Source organism: Dryobates pubescens, chromosome 3 (genome assembly GCF_014839835.1).
Source record: "Dryobates pubescens isolate bDryPub1 chromosome 3, bDryPub1.pri, whole genome shotgun sequence".
Taxonomy (NCBI): Eukaryota; Metazoa; Chordata; class Aves; order Piciformes; family Picidae; genus Dryobates; species Dryobates pubescens.
In genome coordinates, this window is record NC_071614.1 from 5,712,335 (window position 1) to 5,726,556 (window position 14,222).

Consider the following 14,222-nt stretch of genomic DNA (forward strand, 5'->3'; position numbering starts at 1 on the left):
ATCTTAGCTAAACATATTTCAAGTGGGGAAAAAACAACCAAACTAACAAACCAAAAAACACACAACCAAAACCTCGAGCACAAGCCCTATGAGGAGAGGCTGAGGGAGCTGGGGTTGCTTAGCCTGGAGAAGAGGAGGCTCAGGGGAGACCTTATTACTGTCTACAACTACCTGGAGGGTGGTTGTAGCCAGGAGGGGGTTGGTCTCTTCTCCCAGGCAAGCAGCACCAGAACAAGAGGAAACAGTCTCAAGCTGCACCAGGGGAAGTTTAGGCTGGAGGTGAGGAGGAAGTTCTTCATGGAGAGAGTCGTTAGCCATTGGAATGTGCTGCCCAGGGAGGTGGTGGAGTCCCCATCCCTGGAGGTGTTCAAGAGGGGATTGGACATGACACTGGATGCCATGCTTTAGTCATGAGGTCTGTGGTGATGGGTTGGACTTGATGATCTTTGAGGTCTCTTCCAACCTTGGTGATTCTGTGACTCTGTGAAAACCCAAGTTTTATTTTATTTAAACATACTTGAAGTGGGGAAAAAACAAAACAAAGCAAAACAAAAAAATCCCAAACAAACCAAAAAACACACAACCAAAACCCAAGTTTACTTTTAGCTAAACAAACACATGAATGTTGTTTGACTGAAAGCAAGACTGGTGAAAAAGCAAGACTGTCTGTCTCTTCAGAGACACTGGTCCAGAGGCAATAATCCTCTTTTATTTCCTCTCTATCTCTTTCTGAGGTGTTCTGGGTCTAGTAGTTGCTCAAATAAACTTATAGGCACAACTTAAAAGCTCTTTTCATTTATCTGTTTAGATGGCCACTATAAGAATAAAAGATCTCAAGGATCTGTTCCTGTACAACAAAGATACATGCCAGTGAAGTCAGTGGGAAGGAGGCTACTGATTACTAATGGTGTTGTTACCACATAGTGTAGGGACTGAATGTTCTCTCTGGCCATTTTTTTCCAGGAGAAGAGAACCTCAATGCAGCTCTCACTGCTGGAAGAGTCTGGGCCTGGACATAGGCACTCTGTTGTGTTCCTAATTTTAAAACTACTTTAATATTACTCAGAATTCTAAATTAGTATTTAAAAATTTATTATATGCTGTAAAGTATATTAGTAGAAATAAAACTAAATGCAGCATCTGTGTCTGTTTTCTAAGCAAGTTTGTTTGGCATTGTTCTGGGGAAATACACTTCAGTCCTGCAGCACAGCTGACATTAGAGTTCCCCAATGAATGCTATTGTTCCCTCAGTCACTCACCATTCTGTTCACATCCTGCTTCAAGTGCCTCAGATGTTGGATTTAGGTGTTTGTGGCTTTGAAGGAAGGAGATATTTTGTGTTGCTATCTGTTCTAATTCAGGATGGACCTGTTCTGCACTGGTGCTAGGCACTCAGATTATTAAGCAATGATGTGCAGCCAGATACTGATACACAGGAGCAGCCAGCCATATATTCAATGAGTTCCTCTACTTCCAGGAGTACACTATTTAAGGGGTGCTTTTCCCTCTGCATTATGCTCTTGGTATTTCTGTGAATATATCAGGCATTCTACTGAACTTACTGTTCTATCCCATGTCGATATGGTAGTGTTGCCATGGGTTTACTTACCAACACTATCATATCTGCTCATTTCATTAGGTACATTTATAGTTCAATGCTTTATAAACACATAATCAGTCTTTCTTGTTAGGAAGTTCAGAGTTATGTTTTCTGCAGTCTTTTGGTTGTGTGGTAGATGTAATGATCTCTTATAGACAAAGCAGAGAAGAAGAAATCATGGTGGATGGAAACCTAAAGATTAATGTTGCTGCTCTGCATGACAGACAACTGAAAATTAGAAGTCTCTTGAAAATGAACCTTTCATGCCTGGGGAGGTGGTGGAGTCACCATCACTGGAGGTGTTTAGAAGGAGACTTGATGGGGTGCTTGGTGCTGTGGTTTAGTTGATTAGATGGTGTTGGATGATGGGTTGGACGTGATGATCTCAAAGGTCTCTTCCAACCTGGTTTATTTGATGCTATGCTATGCTATGCTATGCTATGCTATGCTATGCTATGCTATGCTATTGTGTTTGTATTTTGTGCTCCACCTCAGCAAAGCATATCACTTAGGCAATTCAGGCTTCCAGGGTTCTCTGTTACCCTTGTACTCTTTCCTGAGTTTTCAATCTTTAATTGCATCTCTTCTTCTCATTATCCCTGCAACTGAGTTTTCAGTCAAGTCACCAGATCTGTTTGGGGTTTTGTTTGGGGTGGGTTTTTTTTTAATAGGATTGGGATTCTTCATCTTCATCCACTGCATGTAACTGAACTGCAAGATTTGTGGTACTGGTGCTGAGGTGTTCAGCTGCCCCCTCCCAATTCTCTCTTGCATAACCATACCAGATACATCCTCTGTTACCACGGAATGGTATCCTCAGGTGCTCAGATACAATCCTGTGCTGTTCATGGAATTATTCCATAAACCTCTGCCTCCCTGTGGTATGCTTTTTAACATTTGAATGTTGTGAAGCATCATCACATTAGGTGGCTGTCCAGCATATGGTAACTGCAGTCGGCACTGCATGTAATCTTCTCATTTCTAGGGAGATAATAAACTTAATTATTCAAAATCACCAAGTATACCATTAGTGACGCAGGTTTTTTTCCCAATCACTTATTTCCCTCAACATCCTGTGTATACCCTTTTAAGACTTCTGTTTCATTGTGCTATACATCTGTTCCTTATCTTCTTCTAAGGAAAATCTATCTATAAACAGTATATGCTAAAGCATTCTTTAAACAATTTAAATGTGCATTTCACAGAAGCAATTATACCTTTTAATGTAAAGCAGCACAATAATCACTTTCAGACTTTCCTGATAGTCAGTTATACAAAACTTCTTCTTTCTAATAATATTCTGGCTTCTGGTTTTGATTTATTTCTGTTCCTTCTCCTCCCACTGCTTGTTGTTTTCCACTTCAAAATCAAGATTCGTATGCTATTGAAACGATGTAAGGATGTACATCTCTTAGGAATTGTTTTCACAATGGAGAAATGTTTATAATTTGGTGCATTATTGGTCAAATCCATAGGCAGAAAAAAGGAGGTAGATTCATAATACCAGTCCTTTGTGACAGGCAACATCCCCTTAGTTGTTTGTACCTCTGTCCACTGCTGCTGGTACTGAGGGAATAACCTATAGGTTTGAGCAGGTCAGGTGGAACCCTTGGTCTCCACACTTTGTTTCAGGAGATGACAAACAGGAGTCAGGAAAAAAGCAAAATGCTTTGTTCTGCTAAAATCCACCATGCACTCCATATGCTGCGCTCAAAGTCCAAGTGTTAAAAAGGGGATTAAACTGCATTGCTGTGTTGTGACATTGTGTGGATCCTATAGCCCAAGGAGGTTTGCTGTGCATCAAGAAGGCTTAACGAGAATCTTGCTACACTGTTTGTTTCCAAAACTTTTAGTGTTCTTGAGACATCTTCTAACTGTGCTAGAGTATTGGGAGGAATCTGGAAACTGGGAGCTTTTTTCTTATTCCAGCTTTTGCCTGACCTAAGCTTTTGAATCTGATCTGCTTTTCATCCTGCTTAGGCAACATAAAAGCAGCTCTAACTTGCCCTAGGGACTAGCTTTGTCTTTTCAGCTCCTTCAGTAAGTGAAAAGACTGTAGTTGTGAGCATGCTGTTTTTCAGAAGGAACCATTTTGCTGTAACATCCTACAGAACACTGCCTTACAGCGCTCCTCCTTGTCTCCATATGTGATACTTACAACATATTGTCTTGAATATTGTCTGTGAGGTATGAAAAGCATTCTGCACTCCTTGCCTAAATTAATTCTATGATCCCTGTTGAGGAGCCAGGTATTCCCCTAGTGGCACTTCAGAAATTATGAGCTTGAATTTTGGTGGTCTCCAGGCAAAGCCTTAGAGTGTCAAGAGATTTTATCTGGTGAGAGAAAAGGCTTTTCTGGTTCTCCATCGTTTTTAAAACAAAAGGGAAATATGCAGGCAAAAATGCTTGGAGAGGAGCTTTTAGCTCCTTTATGGCTCTCATAAATTCAGTGAAATTCAATGAATATTGCCACAGCAGATGAATGTTCTGCTTGTATTTTTCAGACTGTGCAATTTGTTACTAGAGAACCAGGCATTACGATCCAGTGGATTTAATGCAATATACTGGAGTAAACACAGTGACCCACAGGTTAGGAAACTTCAGTAATGAATTCTTTATGTCTTCTTGGCTGTTAGGGTTTTCTGAAAAGGAGTTTACTAGCAGTCCTTGTAACAGAAATGCATATACCTGTTACTGCTTCTTCCCCTAATTAACACTGTGAGAAAAGCTCCTTTCTGGAGTTACAGCTTTTAGTCATTTCCCACTCTTGCTGTCGTACTTTTATGAGACAAGTATAATTACTCTGCAGCAAACTACCATAATTACCAGATGTGTAGTACACAGTATTGCTGCTTTCAGAAAACAGCAATAAATATGAGAGCAGAGCACAGTAGAAAGTGTTTTAAGCTTACCAGATAATGTCTTCTTCAAATACTTTTCAGATTTTTTTATTTGAAAATTTATATAATAAGGCAGGATAGTAGGATAGGAAAGTAGGATAGGAAAATCCTACCCCACACCCTTAGTAGCTTCAGAAGTAAACATCTAAAGCCACAATTGAAAGAAAAATCAGCATGAGTCAGAAATTGGATGAGACAGTTCAAGGAACTTCACATTCCTTCTGGTTTCAGTAGTATGGATTAGGGCCTAAAGAAAAAGCTTCATTAGAAAAAACTCTCTAGGCTTTTGATATGAGCAATTTCTCTCCCTTAACCTGCAAGTAAGATGGGGGAAAAAAGAAGAAAAAGTTTTGAGATGTACCAAATTGTAAAATTATAGGTTTGAATTGTGATCCCAACCCACGATGAAAACAGAAAGGCAAGGTCTAAGGTGCTTGACCTTCATTTGGCTTTATATTCTTTTTAAAGCTATTTACAATTTAATATCATTTTTTCAGGTCAAAACATTATGACCAATGGTTGACTGCACTTAAATTTGCTACCAACTGCATTCAGTTAACCTGAATTGCTCTCCATTATTTTTTGATTATTTGGCAGTTCACATGAGTGCATTCCCCATTCTAATAGATGTGACACAAGAACTCTTGATTGCTTGGGGTCATTTGTGACAATCAGGACCAAGAATTGCTTTGTCATCTCTCCTCTTGGGTGTCCTCAGTTTTTGAACTTAGTTTTGAAGTCTTTGAACCTCTCTTTAGCCCTCCTTTTTTAAAACAAATAGTCCTGAGACACTGTTGATGACTGTCTTCTGAGTTAAGAATAGAATAGAATAGAATAGAATAGAATAGAATAGAACAGAATAGACCAGACCAGGTTGGAAGAGACCTTCAAGATCATCGCGTCCAACTTATCAACCAATCCAACCCACCTAGTCAACTAAACTATGGCACCAAGCACCCCATCAAGTCTCCTCCTGAACACCTCCAATGATGGTGACTCCACCACCTCCCCAGGCAGCCCATTCCAATGTGCAATCACTCTCTCTGTATAGAACTTCTTCCTAAAATCCAGCCTAAACCTCCCCTGGTGCAGCCTGAGACTGTGTCCTCTTGTTCTGGTACTGGCCTCCTGGGAGAAGAGAACAACCTCCACCTGTCTACAACCTCCCTTCAGGTAGTTGTAGACAGCAATAAGGTCTCCCCTGAGCCTCCTCTTCTCCAGGCTAAGCAACCCCAGCTCCCTCAGCCTCTCCTCATAGGGCTTGTGTTCCAAACCCCTCACCAACTTCATTGCCCTTCTCTGGACTCATTCCAGCAAGTCAACATCTTTCCTAAACTGAGGAGCCCAGACCTGGACACAGTATTCAAGGTGTGGCCTAACCAGTGCGGCGTACAGGAGGAGAATCACCTCCCTGCTCCTGCTGGCCACACTGTTCCTGATGCAGGCCAGGATGCCATTGGCCCTCTTGGCTGCCTGGGCACACTGCAAGAAGACTGATTCTGCTTTGTATTCTGGGACTTAGCTTCCCAAGTGCTAGCAGGAGAAAGTCCTGCTGCTGCTCTTCAACGAGTCAGTCTTAGCGTAAAAAGTTTTGTTAAAGCCTCCTTGTGTTTAAAAAAAATGAAGTCATTTAAAAGTGCTGTATAATTTATGGAACATTTGCAAAGTGAATACTGATTGTGGCTTGTTTGAAATAAAATTGATCACTCAGAACTCTAGGATGTCTTTGATTCAGAGAGAGGGAGAAATGCTAGTGAAAGACCTCTGAGCCTTCTTTAAAGATGAAATTTAAAAAGCTTATCAGAGTCTCTGCAATCTTTGCAAAATGTTTCACTGCAATTTGCTCCTGTTATTGATAAAAACACACAATCCTTAATCCTCTGCTTATTGAACCGTGAGAGACTCATGTTTACCTTTACTTTTATTTTCCAGTACCCACTTAGAAGAAATAGAACAGAACAGAATAGAATAGAATAGAATAGAATAGAATAGAATAGAATAGAATAGAATAGAATAGAATAGAATAGAACAGAACAGAATTAACCAGGCTGGAAAAGACCTTCGAGATCATCAAGTCCAACCTGTCATCCAACACCATCTAATCAACTAAACCATGGCACCAAACACCCCATCCAGTCTCTTCCTAAACACTTCCAGTGATGGTGATTCCACCACCTCCCTGGGCAGCACATTCCAATGGCCAGTCTCTCTTTCTGTGAAGAACTTCTTTCTACCATCCAGCCTAAACTTCCCCTGAAACAGCTTGAGACTGTGTCCTCTTGTTCTGGTGCTGGTTGCCTGGGAGAAGAGACCAACCCCCACCTGGCTACAACCTCCTTTCAGGTAGTTCTAGACAGCAATAATGTCTCCCCTGAGCCTCCTCTTCTCCAGGCTAAGCAACCCTAGCTCCTTCAGCCTCTCCTCACAGGGCTTGTGCTCCAACACCCACCCCCCCCCCACCCCCCCCAGAAGCAACTATAATAGCTGGTAGACATTAGTAGCTGTTCTCTCTGTTTTCCCATCAGACTCAGAAAAGTCTACAAAGGAGAGCTGACAGACCAAACCCGTGCAGCCAGAGAACTATTGAATAGTCTCCTAGTCAAAGGACAGCTCCTGAGACAGTCCTGTGGGGAATCAAAAAATGATACACACTGCTGTAGATCACTGCAAATATTTTGCTAGCAGCTTTGAAATGCATTTCAAATAGATCATGGTCATGTCAGTCCATCTCTCTGTCCATGGGGTAGAAACATTTTTTCATCTTCTTTTAACAAGCAATAGCTTAAATCAAAGGTTTCTTCTTAGTGCCATAAAATTGAAAAACTGATGCTATTGAAAGAGTCCTGACAGCATAATGATGTGAGAGCCTGTTTATTGGCTGAAGGTACTGAATAGCAGGAAAATATTGTGAAGTTGGGTACCACACAGGACAAAGTTCTGAGAAATAATTCAGAGAAATGCCTGAGAAAGCTCTAGTTTGGGGAAAATAGCTTGAGATTTTCCACTCCTGGCCTCACGTTTCTTAACTGAAGTTAATGGATTTTGGGTAAGTTTGTACTGTTTATTGCAAACTGTGCTCATTCCCTAGTTTGCTGTGTGGGCTTTGCACATATCAATCTGTTTTCTAGAAATCTGTGGTGCTAGAAACAACCATATTATATTTTTGGTATTTAATACGTTGTCTTTACCCTGCCCTTCTCTTTGTTCTGGCAGAGAGCTAGCACCATTGAAACTGCCTGGTAACAGTGTGACCCCAATGCAAAATACTGCTATTTATATTTTCCCTATAAGACCATCTGGATCCCAATAATTTTAGCTTTTTTTTTTTTCTCCTGCCTTTATCTTGGCATGCTTAGCTGTTGGATGTTCTCTCATGGTGGAATTGCTTAAAAGGACAGCTGAGGGTCGAGCTGCTGATTTCCTCTCTAGTGTGTCCAAACATCACATTTTTTTTGTTGGGTAGAATCTTGTGAGTGAGTAACTTCTTTTCTAGTCATATGTTAACAAGCTTTTGGATAAAGCTAAGACATTTGATATCAAGTTTATTGCTGTTTAATCATCTTTATCAGAAAGTTTTTCTCAGAAAGAGTAATTGGCCATTGGAATGGGCTGCCCAGGGAGGTGGTGGAGTCCCTGTCCCTGGGGGTGTTCAAAAAAAGATTGGATGTGGCACTTGAAGCCATGGTTTAGTTGTCATGAGGTGTTAGGTATTAGGTTGAACTTGATGATCTCTGAGGTCTTTTCCAACCTAAACCATAGAATAGAATACATAGAATAAACCAGGTTGGAAGAGACCTTCAAGATCATCGCGTCCAACCCATCAACCAATCCAACACCACCCAAACAACTAAACCATGGCACCAAGCACCCCATCAAGTCTCTTCCTGAACACCTCCAGTGATGGCGACTCCACCACCTCCCCAGGCAGCCCATTCCAATGTGCAATCACTCTTTCTGTATAGAACTTTTTCCTAACATCCAGCCTGAACCTCCCCTGGCGCAGCCTGAGACTGTATCCTCTTGTTCTGGTACTGGCCGCCTGGGAGAAGAGACCATAAAGACAAATTCATTATCATAAGAAGTATTAGTGTGTGTGTGTGTGTGTTTTGTCACTAAATTAGTGCATATTGCAAAATGCCAAATGCAGAGTTACAGAATCATTTAGTTTGGAAAAGATCTTTAAGACCATCTAGTCCAACCATTAACCTACCACAGCCAGGTCCATCACTAAACCATGTCACTAGGCACCACACCTACATGTCTTTTACATACCTCCAGGGTAGCAGAGACTTCCCTAAGACAGAGTATTCAGTGTAGGCATTTCCATGTCTATATTTGTTAAAGTAAAATTATAGTTTGATTCTGGTCTCATTTTGGTTGATGATAGACTTAAGTGCTTTCCAGTGAGTTCCCTTAATGGAAATCAAATCACAATCATCTTCACAGTAGGCCTAAAGTAATACATTTCTTTTTCAAACTTCAGTGCACCTAACCTTTTCTGTCAGCAGCATTTCATGTTGCTCGGATCAGAAATTTTGGAATTATTTTCTCTCAGTGGCTATTGACATTGCTATTATTATTTATAATGTTGTAACACCAGAGGTCACTGCCACAGCGTTAGGCAGGGTCAGGAGATGCAGCACTACATGATCTGTGTTCTAAAGTACTGAGAACAGAAAAGACAGGCAACAGAGAGCACAAGGGAAATTGTAGACTGATGACAAACATGGGTAGAATCATAGAATCATAGAATCAGTCAGGGTTGGAAGGGACCACAAGGATCATCAAGTTCCAATGCCCCTGCCATGGGCAGGGACACCTCCCACTAGACCAGGTTGCTCAAAACCTGGCTTTGAATGCTGCCAGGGAGGAGGCATCCACAACCTCCCTAGGCAACCTGTTCCAGTCTCCCCATCCTCACTGTCATGAAGAATCATGTCTGAGATGGTTACAGATGGAAGCTGACACAAAGCAAATTACTGAGATCTAAAAAATCTATAAAAATGTATATTACAATGTTTTGGACACTGCTGTCTACAAAGATAGTGGCTACAGTGTGTAGTGGCTATGGCTCCCGTGCTGTTTGATGCTTAAAGGCTTTTATTGTTGTGGTAATTCTTGCAGGTAAAACCTGCTATTCTTTGTTCTAAGGGTTTATGTTGTAGTAGTCATTAGTTACATAGAGGTGACACACACCTCCTGCAAAGCACTTTGGGCCTATCAGCTTAAAAATGATGCAGGAGTTTATTTGGCATAACCCTATAAACCGTGATCTGTTGAAAATATCCCTGGTTAACAGACTTCTTTCCTGCAGAGCCTACAACCAACTCCTTGATGTAATTCAGCAAAGAAATCATTAGCTGTGTTAGAACAGTTCCTCAGCTACTTTCACACTGTGACCAGTCTGTGCAGGTTTTCTCTGCTTTGTGAAACTGCTCCTTTCCTATTGACAAGTTGTTTGGTGGCTCTGCAAAGGGTACATGTTCTAATTGTCTTTCACTTGGGTTATGCCTCCAACAAATGTCCTTCCTGTATTTTTTCTCTCAGTAAAAACCAGCATCCTTCCTCTCATCCACAAATACACCAGAATTGTTAAGCTGGATTTAAGAAAAATATACACCTTTAAACCCACAGATCCTTGCAAATACTCATATTTAACACAGCTGCAAATTCAGCTGTGGTTATTGAAAAGGCAGATGAAAGAAATCGTTACAGTAAGTGCTATCAAATAAACTCAGAGTTGCAAGTTTGCTTCATAAAGCCAACAGGGGGTGGAATGAGTGGGTTTGTCTGAGCTACTGAGCAAGATGCCCCATTAAATCACAATTAATAATGCTAAGATAGGAGGCTGGATGAATTACAAAATAGCTTGCTGACAGATTTATTAAAGCTGTTAATGGAGCTGTAAAATGGGCTAGTCCCAGCTCTGAAGGAGTGCCTCTTCTGTCCTAACTCAATAGATTAGGCAATGACTTTTCTCTGCTTCCGGAGGCTGTGGATGTTGCACATACTGGTGGAGCAGACATCCTGAATAATGTAATACTTGGAAGGATTTAATTGCCTGATTAAATGGCTGTAATAAAATATCATGTGTCTTAACACAAGCAGAGTTGAGAAATGATCTTCCCACTGAGTACAGCCCTGGTAAAACTGCTGCCAGAGCAAGGAGTTCAACTTTATTAACCCAAATTCATGGAAGCTCTGCATTCAAAAATAATGCAGGCACTAGAAAAGAAGTCTTAGAATCAAGGCTTATGCAGCTCAGTTGCTTTTGCTCATTAACAAAGAGAGTGAGTATTAACTTCCTGTAGTTACTTACACAAGGGAATTATATCCCTGAGTAGCAGAAAGTGGTCTTTTAATCCAAAGGGTATAAACTGAAATTAGGCAAATGCAGTCTGGAAGAAGGTTGCAGTGCCCCATTAGTGAAAGCAGTTAATGCAGGAGCAATATGGGAAAGCTGGAAGGGAGGAGGGTTCTTCATTACAGCCTCTAAGAAAAGTTAGAATTTTCTGAGAACTGAAAGCAAACTTGGCTGCTGTCAGGAATTCTGTATCTTCAGTTACTATTGTGGAGGCTGAACATTCTGAAGGACTTCTGTTTCTGCTGCCTTAGCCCTACAATACTGATCTACTTCTCTTATGCATAGTCTCTGTAAACACTGTCTGATATTTCAAAAGGGAGGAGAAGAAAAAAAAATTCCAACAAGAGGAAAAAGCATTTCTCATTAAAATCAGCCTCTGTGGATACTTCTAACCATTCTCTTCCTTCAAAATTAGAACTTCTGTATTGCTCTTCCTCTCAGAGTACTTGCAAGTCCATTGAGATAATGATTAAGTAATATTGCATATTTTAGAAATTCATCTAGTCATGCTCTAAAGGTCAGGAAGGGCTTTTTCCTCTGCCTGGCTCCCTGTTTTATTTACATCTGCCCCTCCTTCCTCTGAATATGAAAGGGATGTGAAGGGTCCACTTCATCCCGTCTGGCAGACAAGGGTGAACCTTGGCATCTGAGATACTGACAATCACCCCCATCCCCCCTGCAGATACAGGAGCCTTAAGTACTATATAGCATGTTTAAGATAAACCATCCCCGGTTTGAGTAACTTACAAGATCTTGTGGGGTTTTTATCTGTGGCAGTTTAAAAGCTGATTGACAGTTGGGTCAGGCATCCATGCATGAAGGGTAGAAGGGACAGCAGGGAGTGCAGCTCTGTCAGCCACCACAGGCGTAACAGTCCCTGCTCATCAGACACCCTTCAATTCCTCGCTGGTGTGTTTTTCTCCCAGGATGTGGGTCAGCTGATTGCCAGAGTTGGGGTCAAGGAGGAATAATCTATTTACACTCAAGACTGCCTGTATTTTTCTTCAGGGAAAAAAAAAAAAACCAAAGCTTTTTGTTTCTGTTCTCTATGGGAGAAAAACAAATATAATCTATAGTAGCAGAGAAAGTTGTTGGAATTATCCCCAAATCCTTTTCATGTTATCAGTGTAGACCTGGATGTGGTAGGTTTGTTATTATTAGCTAGCTATTTTCTTGTTATTAAAATATTGCTAAATAATGGTAAATCCCATTGCAAATCACTCACTGTGTGTTCAGAATGTGTCAAATGGTAGAAGTTTTTAAAACACCAACCAGCACTAAAACTTTTCTTGGAGAAACTCATTATTATTATTATGCAGCCAGGTGTTCAAGGAATTAGGTTTGCACTGAAGAAAAATATTTTCCTGTGGACTTTCAAATGCCTTTTTAAAAGCAAAAAGCCCAATTCCCTGGTTTCTCCATCCTTTAAGTGTATATTACAAGCATCTGCTCTGGTTTTCTGTTCTGTCTGAGAGGAAATTAGAATTATCTCTGAGCTATTGCATTATTCAAACAAGTTTATCCAGCACTACACATCTATGTGATTTTTCCATTTTACTTCAAAATTACCTGTTTGAAGGCAAGGATATCAATTATTCTCTTGCAAAGTTATTTTTCAGAATCAAGTGTTACAGGCACCTTGGGGACCTGAAGGATATCAGCTAAGCATTTGTTATGGCTGTTGGGAATAAATCTGAAGATTTCAAACTGTAAAATGTTTGTGGTCATTGTGTTTCCCTGGAATGGGTTGTCCAGGGAGGTGGTTGGGGCCCCATCCCTGGAGGTGTTTAAGACCAGGCTGGATGAGTCTCTGGCCAGCCTGATCTAGTGTGAGGTGTCCCTGCCCATGGCAGGGGGGTTGGAACTAGATGATCTTTGTGGTCCCTTCCAACCCTGACTGATTCTATAAAAAAATGCTTGTGGTCGTTGTGTTTCCCAGCTGAACTCACAGTTTTTGCCAGAACCAAATTGTGTGGCCCAAACACATGAATGACTGATGAAATTCTGTAACAGTGCTCTTCATAGGCCAAGCACTAGACTTGATGTATTTAATCCATCCTTGATTACTTAATAGAATTCAGAGCTGGTTTTTCCCCTACTGTCTTGGGAATAACACCTCCATTATGTACTTACCCAGTCCTCTGCATTTTAAACAACTTCATAGATAGGCATCTTCCTGATATTCAACAGATTCTCTAGTAAGGAACATTGCTATCAAATCCATAATTAGAGACTTTAAATATGTACCCATATAAATTGTTTCAATGAAGGGTTTCACAAAGACTCTGAAAGGAGAGAAGTCTATTCCATGCAACTGCTGTTTAAAGTCCAGATTTATTAAGGACATGAAGCAGCACCTACCAGTGATGTCCTATCTGAAAAGGCTAAGTATGACTGGAAGTTGTGATGAAGACTATGAAGAAGGGAGAGAGCAGGATTAGTAATCAGCTTGGAAGTACTACCATAATGAAACTGAGGGGAGGATATAATGGGTGAAAACTATTTGTGGAGATATATTTGTCTGTGGTTAGTGGAGAAAAATGAAAGTTTTAAAACTCATTTAGAAGTTAAAGTTCTCAGGAAAGGCCATGCTGAGGACCCAAGCTACCAGTGACTTGAAATGAAGCTCAGCACTTCTGTTAATTAAGCCTGCAGGACTTTCTGTGTTACCCTCGGATGCCTTCTGTTTTAATTCCCTTCAACAGGAGATAAGTGCCTAGATACCCTGAGGACCTGGGCAATTCATACAATTAAACCTTCTGAATCTTTGAAATTTATGAGGGCATTTATGCATACAAGTTTCTACTGATATCAGTAGACTGTGGGGAATTTAATGTGAAATGGACTACACTATGGGTGGATATGTCTATGAGCCAGGATATGTCTATGAGCTCTGGACTCCTGTGAAGAGGAGCTGGACCCTTCCCGTTGACATTAAAAATTGTTGAGTGCATCATACTCTTGAGTTCACCTTGGAATGAGATAATTTCCTTCTGGCATTTTGCTTTTGGGCTCCCCAGTTCAAGAGTGACAGGGATCTATTCAAGAGAGTCCAACAGAGATGATTAAGGGACTGAAGCACTGCCTTATGAGGAGAGGCTGAGAGCCCTAGGGCTTTTTAGTCTGGAGAAGAGAAGACAGAAAGGGGATTTAATAAATGTCTATAAATATCTGAGGGCTGGGGGTCAAGAGGGAGGGGACAGGCTATGCCCATTTGCACCCTGTGATAGGACAAGGGGCAATGAATGTAAACCACAGCACAGGAGGTTCCACCTCAACATGAGGAGGAACTTCTTCACTGTGAGAGTCACAGAGCACTGGAACAGGCTCGCCAGAGGGGTTGTGGAGTCTCCTTCTC